Genomic DNA, 17,306 nt, shown 5'->3' with positions numbered 1-17,306 from the left:
GGAACAGATGAACTCAAAAAGTGGTGAGTAATTCATTTAGACTGGAGAGAGCAGACCGTTCAAGGCTCTGCAGAAGGATCTGGAGATGTGGTCTGTGGCCAGGACCTGCAGGGCGTTTGAATCATGTTGAGTGGTTTGGAATTGATCCTGAGCACCATGAGAAACCGCTGTGGAATTTTTATCAGAGAAATGACTTAATCAGAGATGGTTTAGGGAGTGTACTTGTACTTGGGTAGGGCTGGGGAGGGTAGAAAGGCAGGGTGGGGCATTGGGTGGGGGGATGGGAGATTATGGACAGGGCATTAGAGGGGAAGCTGTTGTGACCCAGGTACAAAGGGAGCAGGGTGGACTGAGGCACCTGTGAGGGAAAAAGGAAAAGAGGAAACGGGTTCCCCAGATTTGAAACAGGTCCTTTGACTGCCATGGGGACTAACTAGATGGTAGGCTTATTTGCTCCGTTGACATTTGACTCTGACCCTTAGACTTTACTGGGTGTGTTGTCTTTTAAAAAGAAGCGGAAGAAAGACCAAATGTGAAATGAATCACAAAGAGATATGACCAAGAAAGAGACTCAACCAAGGGACCTGAGGGAGGTGAAGAAGGAAGAGATGTTTCCTTTCTCTTTTCACCTTGAGCCTTGTGTCCTTTTTTTCCCTCTCTGGTCTTTCTCATGTCTTCTCACTTATTCTTCCTCTGCCTCTGTACTTTAGCACGCAGTGCACTGTGGCTAAAGGTCTCAGGAGAGCCCAGAGCTAAACATTAAGCAGTGCTGAAACTACAGCACAGTTTAACTTTAGAATGTGGTCATTGCTAAACTGGGGCTTTTGGAAAAGAACTGTTTCTTGATTCAAACACACTGCATGGGGGAGGGGTGGATTCAGGGGAGCTCAGCTTTTGCTTCCACAGTGTTCCTTGAAAAAGCCTAAGTACTGCTTGTGAACAGTATCTATGTTTTTCCATTGATATGTAGCTATTAGTTTGAACCCAGGCCTATGAAGTCGCTGTGATGCTAATGACCTTTTGTTTGTAAAAGACCTCAAGATTCTCAAATTATGCAATCCCCATTGCCAAAAAGCTTTCAGGTGGCCTTTTGAGCAAAATAAAGAAAAATGGCACATAAATTCACATCCATTTTCTAATGTAAATGCTGTTTTATTAAAAATGGAGTCTATAGACGGGCAATCATAATTTAAATTAATGTGTCTTCAAATAATACTTGTTATTGCCAATTATTTTTTCATATAATATAAAATCTCTGGTTCATAAATAATAGTCTTTCCCTATTCAGGAAAAGCCATGCTCAGCAATGTGTTATTCATGACTTAATTATTCTATAGATGCTTCATTCATATGCATGCAGATATATCTGGCAGCATTGCATTTTAATGAAGATGCTGAAAGGCAGCAGGCTATAATTTCTAACAGAGAATTCTGTCAGGATTGAACAATAGCAGCTCCTCGAGAGGACTAGGAAATAGCATAGCCCAGAAAGAAAATTAAAAACCCATTTAAATATTTTAATTATAATCTTCATTAGTGAAATCTTGAAATCCTTTTGCACATCCAGAGCTTCTATAGTTTAGGAGCTATTTTGGTTGGAGGAGAATAATTTTGAGGAAGGGGAATATTTTCAAGATTCCATGGTTTGAGATACAACTAGTCCCTAGGGAACACACGACTGGGCCTCTGTCCCATCCCCTGTGCCCCCTTACCCTGAGTTTTTTTTTTTTTATTGAATTAGTGGGGTCAAAATGACCGGTTGAGTCAACATTGCAAGGTACAATGAGAGGAAGAAGGGGGGGATTAATTTCAGGGTTTTTACACCATATATATATACTATATGTATGTGTGTGTGTATATATATATATATATATATATATACACACACACACATACATATAGTGTAAGATTTTAGCACGGCAAAATGCACCTCAAATTTCCATCCCTTGACCCTCCAGAAAGTTCGGCTTGACTAGAAACAACTAAGACCTAGTCTGACTGTAGAGATGGCCACAATTTTGTTATGGTTTCTCTCTTTCTCATCTTGCTAGAGATGAAGAAATGTCAGAAAGATGATAGAATTCTCAAAAGCATGTGATATCAGCTAAGTAAATCATGATACAGATCATAATTCTACTTGTTCTGTTACAGAATAAAAGCCAAATAGAACCTGTCACTACCATGTTCAGATATTTTAGGAGAGCTGTGAATATGCAAGTGATAGGGCGTTTTAGGCATCTAGGAAGGTATGGCGTTTTCTGGAAGGGTGATGAACAAGAGACACAGCTGTCCGCACACTACCCTGGGTTTCCTCCTACTCCATTGAAATGCTCTTGTTCTGGTCATCAGTGTTCCTTGTGTCTTCAAATCCAGTGCACATTCTTCTGTCTTCCTCGAATTCCCCCCTCAGTAGAATTCAGCAAAGATGGCAACTTCCTTTCTACAAACATGCTTCTCTCGGAACTCTTGAGACACTGTACACTCCTGCTTTTCAGACTTCTTGTCCTTTCCTTCTTTTTTCTTTGTTCAATGTTGACCTTTGATAAATAGAATTTAAAATTTTTTGCATACTTGAATTTTCAATCGTTTTATGTGTTTTACATCTTTCATTAAGGAATTCCTTACATCGAAAATTTCTATTTGCTTGTCACATTTTGAGGTAGAGACCCAACCTTTTTGTATTCTATATGTATGACCATTTGTCCCAGAATTACTCATTGAAGAGATCTCCTTTCACCAAGAATCTGCAAAGCCAGCTCTGTCATCTATCAAATACTTGTATAAATATAGGGCTGTGTATTAGTTGCCTATTGCTGCATAACAAATTACCACAAAATTTTCAGGTTAAAACAACACCCACTTATTATCTCACAGGTCTGTAGATCTGAAGTCTAGGCAGCCTTGGCTGGGTTCAAAGCCGAAATCAAAGAGTTGGCTGGGTTGGGCTCTTATCTGGAGGTTTTGGAGAATAATCTGCTTTCAGACTCATTCAGGTTGTTGGCAGAATTCAGTTCCTTGAGGCTATAAGAGTAAGGTCCCCATTTCCTGGCTGTTAGCTTGGGGCCACTCTCAGCAGCTCAGGGCTACCCACATTCCTTGTCCTGTGCCCCCTTCATCTTCAAAGTCAGCAATTCCATGTCAAATTCTTCTCGGCCTTCCAATCCCTGAGTTTCTCTTCTTCCACCAACCAGAGAAAATTCTTTACTTTTAAAGGGCTCATTTGATTAGACCAGGCCTACCTAGATAATCTTTATTTTTTCATATAATGTAATGTAATCATGGAAAGGACATTTCATATTCTACCTCGGTCCAAGGGGAGTCATTCGTAGAATTCTGCCTACACAATCTGTTTGTAGCCTTTCTAACCTCTACCATTGGCTTATTCCTGTGTCAATATCTACACTGTCTAATCATGTTCCATCAAGAACCCCACTGATATTGAAACCGTGCACTTCAGATTGAGACTCGAACCCAGCCAAACTCCTGATTGGGACTTGAATCCACACAGCTAGGATTCAAACCCAGTCAAAACTGTCTTCCAGTTGAGGTCTTCCAACTGAGGTCACACACCTGGTTTCAGGACTTAATGAAGCTCAGGTTCTTAATGTCTCATCGCAGAAAGAATTCAGTGAGAGACAAAGTGATAGGTAAGAAGTGGATTTATTTAGAGAGAAACACATTCTACAGACAGAGTGTGGGCCATCTCAGAAGGTGAGAAAAGCACCAGAGTATGGGGTTGTCAGTTTTTATAGGGCTGCCTAATTTCATAGGCTAATGAGTAATGGAAGGAGTATTCCAGCTATTTCAGGAAGGGGCAGGGATTTCCAGGAATTGGGCCACCGCCCACTTTTTGATCCTTATGGTTGGTCTTGGAACTGTCATGGTGCCTGTGGATGTGTCATTTAGCTTACTGATGTGTTACAGTGAGCGTATACTGAGGCTCAAGGTCTAATGGAAGTCGACTTGTCTGCCATCTTGGACCCATTTGGCTCTAATCAGTTTATGTCATGTCCTCTGGCTATGTCATTCTCTCAAAGGTTGGGCCCTGCCCCCTTCCATCCTGTTTCAATATTTTAATTGGAATTTCATTTTATCTATAGTTCAATGTTTTTGATATTGAATCTTTTTATTAAAAAAATATGATGTATCTCCTCATTCATAAGCTTGTTCATAAGTCTTGCATATCTTTCCCTTTTTCACATGTCATAATGAAACGTTACAATGACCTCTGGCCCAAAGCAAAAATTTTGAATGTGAGGTGGGACTTCTGGAAAGGTTGAGTGAGGCAGTAGGCAAACCCTCTCCCTAAAAAGCAAATACAAAATCAGACAAAGCTGTTAAAAACAGCCATTCCAGGATTTTGGAAATTGACCAAAGGCATCTATCTAATTGAGAAGCATTTATTCAAGAAAAACTAAGCATCATTAAGAATACTGGGAGTCTGTGCATTTTATCCTGGGGTTTCTGCCATTCCCCACCCAGCTCTGCTATTCAGTACTTTTATAAGGGCCAGGCAAGCTGTGAGGAATTGCAGCCTTCTTACTAGAGGGGGCTGATTTGCTCTGGAGAGAAGCACAAATACACAAGGGCATTGTCAAAAATGATAACAGGAGAATCCAGGGATAATAGCAAACAATTTAAGAAGGCTGCCTGAGGTGTCAATACTGCTTGGGCAAGTGAGAGATTGACAGACCAGCTAGAAAATTAAAAGGGAAATCCAGAGATCAAGAGAGTGATAGAGGGGTTCAGAAGTGTCCACTTAGCCCTGGTGATTTGGAAGCAGGTGTACACATGCTCAATGACATGCACTCACAGAGGAAAGACCAGATAGGGCCCTGGCTATCTACTTGTCCCTGATGAATGTGAAGTCTTGAGTATGCAGAAAGAATAAGCTAGAGCAGACTGTAAACTGCCTGAACTTTGATGACATTCCTTAAACACACACAACTTCACAGCAAAGGGTGGAAACCTTACTGGTTCAAGATGTTTATGTACAACCTCTAATCAATCATTGACTGACCATTAAGTTAGGCTGACCCCTAGGGAGTCAGACTTAAAAATAAAACAAAAGTATATTAAATAAAAAACAAAAAAATACCCTGAACAAAGGCGTCAGTGGTTACACACTGCTGGGAAGACAGACTCTACAGAGTTAATCCAGGCAAGCCATTATAGAAACAAAAAAAATCAGCAACAACAACTACCCCGGAGGGGATAAGAATCCAGAGTTGCTGCAATATATTATCTAAAAATTTCCAATTTAAAAAATTACATGCAAAAAAAAAGCTTAGGAAGGTATGACCATACATACACAGGAAGAAAAGTGAAGGGATTTCCGGACATGTCACCCCAAAATGCCACCTTGACATATTATTTTGAGTTGAAATCACTTGAAAAAGAGCAGGTGAAATTAAGGTACTTGATTTCCCTTTTTATTCCTGAAAACAGAAGTTAAAACTCGCATGTGAGAGCTGCCCTCCCTGTGCCAGGAAGAAAGGAATATTCTTATCACCAGACATGAGAGTCAAGGCCAGGAAACTTCTGTACTAACAGACCTTGTTAAAATAACTCTTATCTTCCTTTGGTCTCTTCATTTTAGTTATGTTTCCCCTACAGCGTTTGCCTCCCCTACCGTTTCTGGCAGTGAAGATGGGATAGTACTGACTGGGTCACTGCTTATCACTCTCGGGGCTGAAGCTGAGAGATCCTGGGACATTTGACAAATGCTGGAAGTTGGTAAGAGTTCTTACTATGTCACTCCCTCCCAAATCTCCACCTGTAGGGTCTGGGTGGGAGGGCGAGAGTGATGAGTCTCCCTTTGTCTTTTTCCCTTTTCAAGTTCAGATTGGCAGGGAAAACCATTGGTGTGAACTAGTTTTTTGTGCATAGCACCTCTAATGTTTTCTGTTTGGAGTACTCTTGTTTTCTGTTGATCTCCTGCCTCCCAGAGATAGTTTTCCTTTGTCTCTGTTTCTATGTCATTTGTCATAAAGAGGAGATTCATAGGGTAAAACAGAGGTATAGATCTGACAAGGCTGTTGTTCGAGCTGGCCTCACAGTCTGACTAGTTTATAGTTCTCACCAGATCAGCATCTGTTTAGACAAACTTTGCTGTGGGTCACAGATAAAAACAACAACAACAGCTGGATCAGATTCTCTCCTCGTGTTGTTTTATGTCCTGAGAGCTTGGCTTTGTGACCAGTGAGAATATTCTCTCTGGTCTCTGCCAGTTGGGTTTGCCTCAAGTGACCTGCCCACAGGCTGGGAACCCAAGACAAGAAGTGACATGCAGCAGTCTCTTTGTCCAACCGTGACAGCTTTCAGGGATTTTGTCTTAATAAAGGATCCCAGTCCATAAGGGACCTTTATCTCCCTAGTGCTGGGAAAGCCCCTTCCTAGTATTGCCTACCCAGTGTCACAAACTAGTAGGTCTGCGACTAGAGGAATCTCAAATTCTTGTGGGAGACTGGAGTCACAATTTTCACAAATGCTATTCTTACCTCCCGTGACAATGAGGATCTCTGCTTTCTTAGAGTGAAACTTCTTGGATTTTGCGGGCTGTATCTTCTAGACCTGCTTTGGGGATGTGTCTTGTGTCTGTGCCTAGAAAATTACCTCTGGTCTTTCCATAAAAAGGCTTATTGGATTGAGTTGCTATTGAAATAAACATACCCTTGAAGATCATATTTGTCAATAACCAGATGATGGAGCCTTTGAATTGGAAAAACTTCTTTATTCAAAAAAATTTTACAGAGCTCTCATCCTAAACAAATATCCCATTGGTTTCTATGGGAAGATCAAATTAAAAAGAGGACACAACGGATTTTATCGGCTAGCCTTAGAGACTCCCTTAAAAAGATTAAAGAACAGAAAACAGGTTTAAAAACAAAAGTTAAAATCCACACCCACTATAAATCTTCCTTCTCTACCCACCTATACTCCCTTTATCTCCATCTACCTGTCCCTGACCACAGATATATTAGATCTGTGGACCCCCTGCCTCAAACCCCTGTCCTCAAAATCTGGCCCCATCTCCTCAGCAAATTCCTTCAACTTTCCCCCAAAACTGCTCCAACTACCCCCCCGCAAATCCCTTAAACACCCAGATACCTGCTTTAAGTTGCCCTTCCCTGCAAGATTTACAGGAAGCGCTGTAGCCTGATCTTCAGGCCTGGAATATACGGGTTATTTGTATAAACACTGATAGCCAGGAAATAAATCTGGCACAGGCTCCAGGAGCTCACAGCCGGGATCACTTTGTGGTACTTTACAACCCCTCTTACTTCCCTGGGCTCTGTAATTAAACTCAGTCATCTCTAGGCCTTCCTGTGCAATGTCCCATGAAGATGCATCCTGGACCTCCACAGCAAAGAATTTGTCTTCCCTGGACAGCACCAGATCTTTTAAATTCCAAAGCCTTTTTGCCACCACTTTCAGAAGATTCTACCAAATTTAGAGAAGAGTTAGAAAGATTAGTGGCCTTTCACAGCCCCACTCTAGGGACTTGGACTGGCTATTAAAGGACATTCTTCCACCCTTGATTATACTGGAATTATCAGGCTAGATGGCCTCAGGTGGGAAATCCTCCCCCAACACTTCCCCAGAGGAAACAGGTGACCAGAATCTCCCAGGCCCTCCTGCAAATAACAGGAAAAGGCTCAGCCAGACCAACATTCAAGGCCTGATGTGGGGATAATGGAGGCCTCCCTCTAAGGTAAATTGGTCTCAGGTTGAATTATGTGCTCAGAGAAAGAGGAACATCTTAAAACGTTGGTGGAACGCTTTATATAGACTTTGCAAAGGCACGCTGCAGTAAACTCTGGAGTCTAGAACATCTTTGAATTTCTGCCTTGGTTGGAAATCTTCTCTCTGATATAGAGAGATAAATCCAAAATAGTGTCATTGGCTGAGCAGTTCGGTCTCTTAACATTATTATAGAAGCAACTACATAGTTCTTTGTAAATAGCACGCAGGAAAACAAGACAAAAAAGGAACTAAAATGAACAGACCTTGATGGGCACATTGAGTCTTTACAAAAACAAAAATGATGACTCTAAGAGTAACTCAAAGTCCACTCATTTTTCTCACCAATCACATAGCCTTCCCTGTATTTGCAGATATTGTGAGAAGCCAGGACATTGGAAGGACAATTATCCTTAACTTAAAAGAAAAAAAGCTCAAATAACCTTTTCCCTAAGCCCCAGCACCCTCAGAAGGTTCATTTCTTCCTTCCTCTGGGACAATAAATACTCCATCAACTGACAGGGTCAGCCAATCCTCAGTCACACTGCAGAACCCACTATTAAACTTAAAATAGAGGATTCGAAGCTGGACTTCTTAATTGACACTGGTGTGAGTCTCTCTAGCATCTGCTCAGAGGATTTAATACTACCTGTCACCTCTGATTCTATTCTAGGTGTCAGAGTCCCTGGACAGCCTGTTCCATTGTCCACATCTCAGGCCACCCCAATATCCTTAGGCTGTCAACTCCCATTATACTTTTCTAATTTCTGACTCCTCACCAGCAAATCTTTTAGGCAGAGATTTGTTATGTAACTTTAATGCCACCATACAATGTAATAAAAAGGCAGTTCTCTAACCACCACCCCCCACCCCCCCCACCCCCGCCCTCAGACTAAACCTCAAGCTTCCTACTTTCCCTAAGTAAATCTCATCTCAATTTAAATCCTCTGAAGAGGAGGCAGCCTTAAAGTTGTCCCAACTAGTCTCTGGGCTTCACATGCAAATGAGATTGGATTGCTGTGGAGCACAGAGCTTGTGCAGAGCCAGGAAAAGGAACAAACCTTTCCCATCGGTGGCCTGGTAGCCCCTCTCAGGAGATGCAGAGTGAGGAATTAAACCTATAATAGACTCTTTTTTATATCAGGGTGTCCTTATCTTTACTTCCTCACCCTATAACGCCCCAATCTTGCCAGTAAAGAAAGAAGGGAAATTTGATTCAGATGGAAATTAAATGTATTGATTTGCATAAGATCTAAGAGCCTCAAACTCCTTTGTAATTCCTCCACCCCATAGTCCTAATCCGGGTACCATTCTCACCTCAGTTCCTGCTGATGAAGCCTGGTTTACAGTAGTTGATGTCTGCTCAGGTTTCTTTTTGGTTCCATTGCATTCTGACCCACGATTTCTTTTTGCATTTACATTTAGAGGAAGATGATTGACATGGACTTCCATACCTCAGGGATAGTGTGGGTCTCCCTTAATACTTTTCCCAGTCCTTAAAGCTGATTTAGATTCTGTAGCCTTGACCCAAGTTTCCACTCTTATTCAATACATTGATGACCTTTCACTCTGTAACCAGACTGAACAGGGTGCTCTTATAGACTCCGTCATTCTCCTAAAGGCACTGGCTGAAGGAGGCCATAAAGCCTCCCAGTCTAAACTTCAATGGGTGCAAATAACCGTTACCTACTTAGGACAGGAAATATCTCAGGGCACTCAAAAGCTGTCTCTAAAATGCCTTGAATCAGTTTCGTTCATCCCCTCTCCCAAAACAAGAAAAGCAGCTGCATACATTTCCAGGGGCAGCTGGCTATTGCTGCCAATGGACTCATCACTATTCTGCCTTTGTTAAACCCCTATATGCTCTCCTCCAGATACTACCTCAGAGTATATTTCCTGGCCCCTAGAGGCATTAACTTCCTCTGACGCCTTAAAATTAACATTGTCCACACCCCCAGCTCTTTGCTTATTTAATTTTCACAAACCTTTTCACAGATACTGCCATGAAAAAATAATGGGATTGCTGCAGGACAACCTTTAACCTCTCATACGTCCTAAAGAATATTTCTCATGGGGCTTCCCTGGTGGCGCAGTGGTTGAGAGTCCACCTGCCGGTGCAGGGGACACAAGTTCATGCCCCGGTCTGGGAAGATCCCACATGCCATGGAGCGGTTAGGCCCGTGAGCCATGGTCACTGAGCCTGCACGTCCGGAGCCTGTGCTCTGCAACGGGAGAGGCCACAACAGTGAGAGGCCCACGTACCGCAAAAAAAAAAAAGAATATTTCTCATGTCACCTGGACCTTGTGGCAGGGAGGATGCCCCATGCCTGCATGTTGTAGCCTCAGATGCTGCCCTAAACGACAAAGCCAGTACTCTTACAGTACATGCCTAATGTAAGAATAAGCATATTCCCCATACTCCCTTACAAGTTCGTAAGACATAGCATCTCTCTACATGGTGGCAGACCACCTACGAATAAGCCCTAATTGCAATCCCTCCGTCATCCTACATTGTTGTAACACTTTAAATCTGGCTACTCTATCATCCCCCGGCTGACAGAGAGCCTCAGTCCATTCCACGTGATTGCCTTGCAACTACATATATAAATGGCCTCAAAGCAAGGAGAAGACCTCTTAGATGCCCCCTTTAGACAGCCCAGACTTACTTCTATTTTGTGATGGCTCTTGTAGATACAATTTCTTGGAAAACATAATAACTGCTTTCCCACATGAAATGCTTGAGGTGTACCCTTTGCCACTGTAAAATCAGCCTGGGCTGCTTACAGATCTCACTAGAGCTTGCACGCTGACAAGGGGAAAAAAAATGCTCCTATTTACTGACTGGAGATATGCTTTTCGAGTCTGCCATGCTGTTGGCACAATCTAGAAATCCCACAGATTCTTTTTTTTTTTTTTTTGTGGTACGTGGGCCTCTCACTGTTGTGGCCTCTCCCGTTGCGGAGCACAGGCTCTGGATGCGCAGGCTCAGCGGCCATGGCTCACGGGCCCAGCCGCTCCGCAGCATGTGGGATCTTCCCGGACCAGGGCACGAATCCATGTCCCCTGCATCAGCAGGCGGACTCTCAACCACTGCGCCACCAGGGAAGCCCTCCCACAGATTCTTAAACCCTGCTGGTACTCCTATTGCCAATGGCTGCCCTGTGAGAGGCTATTCACCTCCATTGTCCAGTCTGTATTAAGGAGACTGATACTATTGTACATCTCTAGGGAATGATAGGGCTGACAGAGCTGCTAAATACACAGCCTAAAGCGGATCCCCACCCTTTCTCCACCCAATTTATAAACCTGCCTTTATCTGTGGCTGATATTATTGATTATCAGACAAGTACTCCTCAGTCTGAAAAAAGACGAATGAATACAAAAAGGTGCCAAACAATTGTCAGACACATTTTACATCGGGCCAAACAGACTTCGTGTGGCCCCCTTTCTTCTGACCTTTTGGCTTACACGGATCTCCCATAAGATGGGACACATGTGCAGATGGGGGATAGTCAAGGAACTAAAAGATACTTGTTTCTGCTCTGGCATTCATAAAATTTCTGACTCAGTTATTTCCCAGTGCACTACTTGTCATCTCACCAAATTTTAGAAGCCAACATACCTTAGGAAGCCTTCCAAGGTCCACACACCCCTTGTATTACTCCAGATGGATTTAAAGGTTTAGGCTATTCCCACTGGTGGTAATTGTCTGTATGTTCAGTGGGATAGAGTGAATGCTATCCATTAGATGTGCTGATGCCACTTTACTTTACAATAGTGGTAAAGAAGTGAATAACAGATTATTTTTTGTTTTGGCATTCCTTTACAAATTGAATCAGATCAAGCAATTAGTTTTACAGCAGAAATAAACCACTCACTTGCAAAAACTCTGGCATACTCATCAGAATTTCCTACCTGATGATTGAGGATGCTCAATCATCATGGCAAGTGGAATGTAAAAATCAAGACATAAAAAGGACTTTAGGAAAAGTCTGTCAAGAAACTGGACTTAAACATTACCCACTGTCCTTATAAAAATCTGGAATACTCTAAATAGTAGACCTGGATTAACCCATTTTGAAATAATGTTTGGCTGCCCTTTGCCTTCTGGCGTCTCTAACCTTCCATTCCCAGATTGAGTGAATGTTATGGAGACTTAAGAGAACAATTTGATGTTAAGACTAGCTACATACAAGAATTGCCTGGTACACCTGGAGCACATCATCAACAGGTGAGAAAGCATGGCCTCCACCAACTAACTAGCCTCGCCATCCTTTCCACCAGGAGATCGGGGGTATATCAAGGCTTCTAAAAGAAAGCACACACTGTCACCTCATTGGGAAGGACTTTATGAAGTATTCCTAACCACCTACACTGCCATCAAAGTAGAAGAATTTTGATGAATTCACATGAGTGACACCAAACTAGACCCAGATCAGCAGTCCCAGGACCAGTGGAGGACCATTCTTACAAATGACCTGAAAGTAATGATTTCTAGCATCAATTCTCAAGCCCTGGAAGCAGATGACATCATGAATTAGACAGCTTTTCCCAAGAACATGGATTAAAAAACTCCATTTCCACCTATTTTCTTCCCCTACTAAGTTTCCAACTCCACAGAAAAACAAACACATAAAAACAACCCTCTTCCTTTTAATGAAGCCTCCCCTTTCTTTGGCCATTATATTAAGGGTTGACTGAGATTACTTGTCCCAATCTGTGCTATTCTCTCTCTGATCCTCCACTAGGGCCTTTCTTTCAAACTGTATCTCATTCTTATTAACCCTTACTATTTTCTCAATAGGTCAGGGACAGACCTGACACTCCTTTACATTGTTTTCCCAAACCTTAGCCACATTAGCTAACCAGTCTAATTACTCGTTATGTCAACATCTAGATCATGCAAAAGAATCTGACCTAATTTTTGTTCTTACCAGTGTGAACATCTGGTAGAACAGTTCTAGAAAATGGGTGTATGGTATCCACAGCCAAGTAAACAACATCACCTACTTCTCCTTCTGCTGAGTTCATTGGACATGAAAAAAATCTCTATAGAATCTCAAGGACCATCCTTTGCTCAGATGAAGTCATTAGAAGGGAATTTTTCCCTTTGCACTGAAAACAGTCATGGTGCTTGACCCTTCCTAGGTGACATACAAAGGCAATGCTTCAATCAGACTCTGTGGTTTGATTCCACGGGTGACATGCTCAAGCCTCACACAAAGGTTATAGATGGTCCTAGCACTTATGGTACAAACACTTGCCAAATCATCAAATATTGTGGCTAGGTCACAAGACACCTTTGTGCAATCTTGGGTAGCTCAGCAGCTCACCTGCTCCCCTAATTAGGATGCTCACTGCCAAAGATTACATATGGGGTAGTCTTTGTAGACCAAAGTAGACCAAAATTCTGGACTAGGTTGGCCACGTGACAAAACCAAGCCTCATAACTACCAAAGCTGAACTGCAGCTCTCCTATATTAGATATTTTGCAACCTGTTCCATTCCTACAGACTGATGGGGATATGTGGAAGATGGAGTTGTGCAGATGCCAATATGACAGATGACAAAACACAACAAACTCCACCCTAGTGGGTCAAAAGTTCCACTCTGACCTTAACCATGAGCATTGCTGGTCTTTTTGGCTTATGCAATGACAAGGTATTTGAAGGATTCCCATCTAGATAGTTGGGACAATGTGGATTTGGACTCCTGATGCCTTCTGTCACCAGGTACTTTACTTTAAATAAAATTACAAACTTAGGCACCTTTGTTCTTAAAAGAGTGCCACATATTCATACTAAATGTACTAGGCAGGAAGTCATAGAAAACCCACTTGTGTATCACAATTCTAAATTCTTTTCAGTATTGAGATCCCTTTCCCCAGGCTTTGGAACTTATAAGCTGGAAAAGGCAGTTTGAAATCTTTTCATAGTGATAGAACAAGAGTTCAGCATTAATGTGCAAATACTGGAAGCACTTCAATTAGAGTTAATAATTTAGCTTCTGTTTAACTCCAAAATCTTTGTGCTCTGGACACACTGATAGCCCAACAAGGAGGAGCTTGTGTGATCATCTGTGGAGAATGTGGTTTCTATGTAAATCACTTGGAACAAATAATGTCTAATCTACATTATTGTCCTTTTAAAGGACAAGATAAACACTCTCCATCAGATAAATCATCAGATAAATGAGTCTTAACCTTTTTTTTTTTAATTGTACTGACCTATTCCCAGGGATGGGAGACTGGTTTAAAGGGATATGGGGAAACATACTTAGATTTTTTTTTCTTTTCTGCTTATTTATTAGTGCTCTATCTATGTTATTCTCTTCCGTTGAAGATCTTTTGCCAATCAGCTAGTAACCTGTTCCTTCTCTCCTCGGCCTCCAACTCAGCTTTTCATACGTGAAACTTCTGGGGAATTTCCAAATTGGGGAGATGAAGGGGTTAAGGACATGCTACCCAAAATAAGCTGCCTTGATATATTGATAATTTTGAGTTAAAGGCACTTAAACAGTGGGTGCAAGAAAGGCACTCTGATTCTCCTTTTTCTTCCTGAAAGCAGAAGTTAAAACTCCAATGTGAGATCTGCCCTCCCTGTGCCAGGAGGAAAGAAACATTCTTATCACCAGAAATGGGAGTCAAGGCCAGGAGAATTCTGTACTAACAGACATTGTTAAAATAACTCTTATCTTCCTTTAGTTTCTTCATTTATTTTAGTTATGTTTCTACACTTGCCACTCTTTATTCAATCCAGTATATAAGCATTCAGGTTTTGCCACTACTTTGGGTCCTTCATTTCCTTATGAAGGCTTCCATGTCATATAAAACTAACCTTAAATAAATGTGTACGCTTTTCTCCTGTTAATATGTCTTTTGTCAATTTAATTCTCAGGAGTAGCCAGACACTTTAAGAGAGTAGAGGTAAGGTTTTTGCCTCCCCTACAAAAGCAATAAATAGAAATGATCTCTTAGGGGGTCGGATATTGGACTTAGCAGAGGAAGGCTTCAAAGCAATTACTGTAAACATGTTAAATAAAGGAAACAATAGTTAAAGAAGTAAAGGAGGTATAACAAGGACTCATTAAGTAGAGACTATCAGTAAAGAGATAAAGATTATTTTAAAAATCAAATAGAAGTTCCAGAGTTGAAAGTACAATAATTAAAATTAAAAAAATTACTAGAGGGGCTCAATAGATTTCAGATGGCAGAATCAAATGAATCAATGAAATTGAAGCTGGATCAAAAATTATAAATTACAGAAAGAAATATGAACAGTCTCAGAGACCTGAGGAATATCATCAGGTGATCCAACACAGGTGTTCCAGAAGTTCAGGAGAGATAAAAAAGGGAAGAAAAAATATTCAACAAATTGTGCCTGATAATAACTGAAATATATATAGTCAAAGGCATCTGTATTACTCTGTTCAAGCTGCCATAACAAAATATCATAGACTGCATGGCTTAAACAACAGACATTTATTTCTCACAATTTTCGAGAATGAGAAGCCCAAGATCAAGGTGCTGGCAGATTCAGTTCCTGGTGAAAGCCTTTTTTCTGGCTTACAGATGGTGGCCTTCTTCCTGTGTCTTCATGTGGCAAAGAGAAAGAGAGCTCTGATCTTTCTTCCTCTTCCTCTAAGGACAAAAATCCCATCAAGTAGACCCCATCCCCATGACCTCATCTAAACCTAATTAACTCACTAAGGCCCCAACCTCCAAACGCAGTCATATTGAGGGTTAGAGGTTCAACATATGAACTTTGCAGGGAGACAAACATTCAGTCCATCACAGTATCCTACAGATGAATTTAAACGGTGCACTAGAAAATATTTAATACAGGGGACTTCCCTGATGATCCAGTGGGTAAGACTCTGCGCTCCCAATGCAGGGGGCCCAGGATAGATCCCTGGTTGGGGAACTAGATCCTGCACACATGTGCAGCTAAGAGTCTGCATGCCACAACAAAAAGATCCCACATACCGCAATGAAGATCCCACGTACCTCAACTAAGACCTGGCACAGCCTAAATAAATAAATAAATAAAAATGAAAATCTAAAAAAAAAAAAAAAATAATACAATACAGGCAATAAAGAACAGAAAAAAAATGAAATATGTAGATAAATAACTCCAAATAAAATTTCAACAAATAAGTTGAAAGCAAAAGCATGGAAAAAACATATTATTAGAATAGCCAAAATCCAAAAACTGAGAACACCAGTTGCTGGTAAGGATGTAGCAGGAACTCTCATACGTTGCTGGTGGGAATGTAAAATGATGCAGATACTTTGCATCATGACAGTTTGGATGGATGACAGTTTGGCAATTTCTTACAAAACCAAACATAATCTTATCATATGATCCAGCTATTGTGCTCCTAGGTGTTTACCCAACTTATTGGAAGACTATATCCACATAAAACCTGCACATGGATGTTCATAGTAGCTTTATTTATAGTAACCAAACTCTGGAAGCAACCAAAATGTCCTTCAGTAGGTGAAGAGATAAACTGTGGTACATCCATAGAATAGAGTGTTATATTCAGTGATAAAAAGATATGAAGTCATAAAAAAGACATGACGAATTTTAAATGCATATTGGTAAGTGAAATAAGCCAGTTAGAAAGGCTACATACTCTATGATTCTAATTATATGACAATCTGGAAAAGGCAAAACTACTGAGACAGTAAAAGGTCAGTAATTTTCAGGGTTTGGCATGAGGCTGTGGTGGGGTTGGGGGGAGATTCAGTAGGTGAAGCCCAGGGATTTTTTAAGGATGTGGAAACGATTCTGTGTGATAATATAATTGTGGTTATGTGACATTATATGTTTGTCAAAACTTCAGGAGCAAAAAGAACAAAAATGTCAAAAAATCAGTTAGGAGATTGGAGGAGTCTCAGGATTGAATGATGTATGTGAAGGAACAATCAAACTGTATGTGTTACAAATGTATGAAGCAACCGCACTGAAGGGGGTAGGGGTAAGAGGTACTAACCTAAGTAACTTTGGAAATGAGTGGAGTCTGTAAAACTAATGACAAAAGAAACTGTGCATAAACACTGTCACTAGTTGATAACGTTATTACCTACGGGCATATAGCTTAACAGTTCTGATACTGCTATTCTGGAATTGAACAGTTAAGTAAATTGATGTCAGATGATGGGAATCAGATGTTACATGATGTCAGAAGATGTCTCACTGTTGCACTGAAAAGTTAGAGATATGCAAAGGGAGGAGGCTAGAATTATTCAAGTGGAAATGGGTTAGCGTTTGAGATGTCAGTATGAACTCAGGTTTAGCTTAATATCAGTAGAGTCGTTTACACATAGAAATGTATATATACACAGGTTAGTATATACACATATATTTCCTTGTTCTGTCAGCTGAGCAGGCCCAGAAGCAATAACACTCCAGGAGAAATGAGCACACCTAGTCCCCAGATCTTGGTTTCTAAAACTATTCTCCAGTCAAAGGAACCAGGGTTCCTTGGAGAACTGGCTGATTCTAGAACTGGGACAGGAAATATACAAAATGAGCCTGGAGCATCTTATGGTGCCAGAA

Source organism: Leucopleurus acutus (genome assembly GCF_964270905.1).
Source record: "Leucopleurus acutus genome assembly, chromosome: 2".
NCBI classification, from domain to species: domain Eukaryota; kingdom Metazoa; phylum Chordata; class Mammalia; order Artiodactyla; family Delphinidae; genus Leucopleurus; species Leucopleurus acutus.
This window is presented reverse-complemented; position numbering follows the sequence as displayed.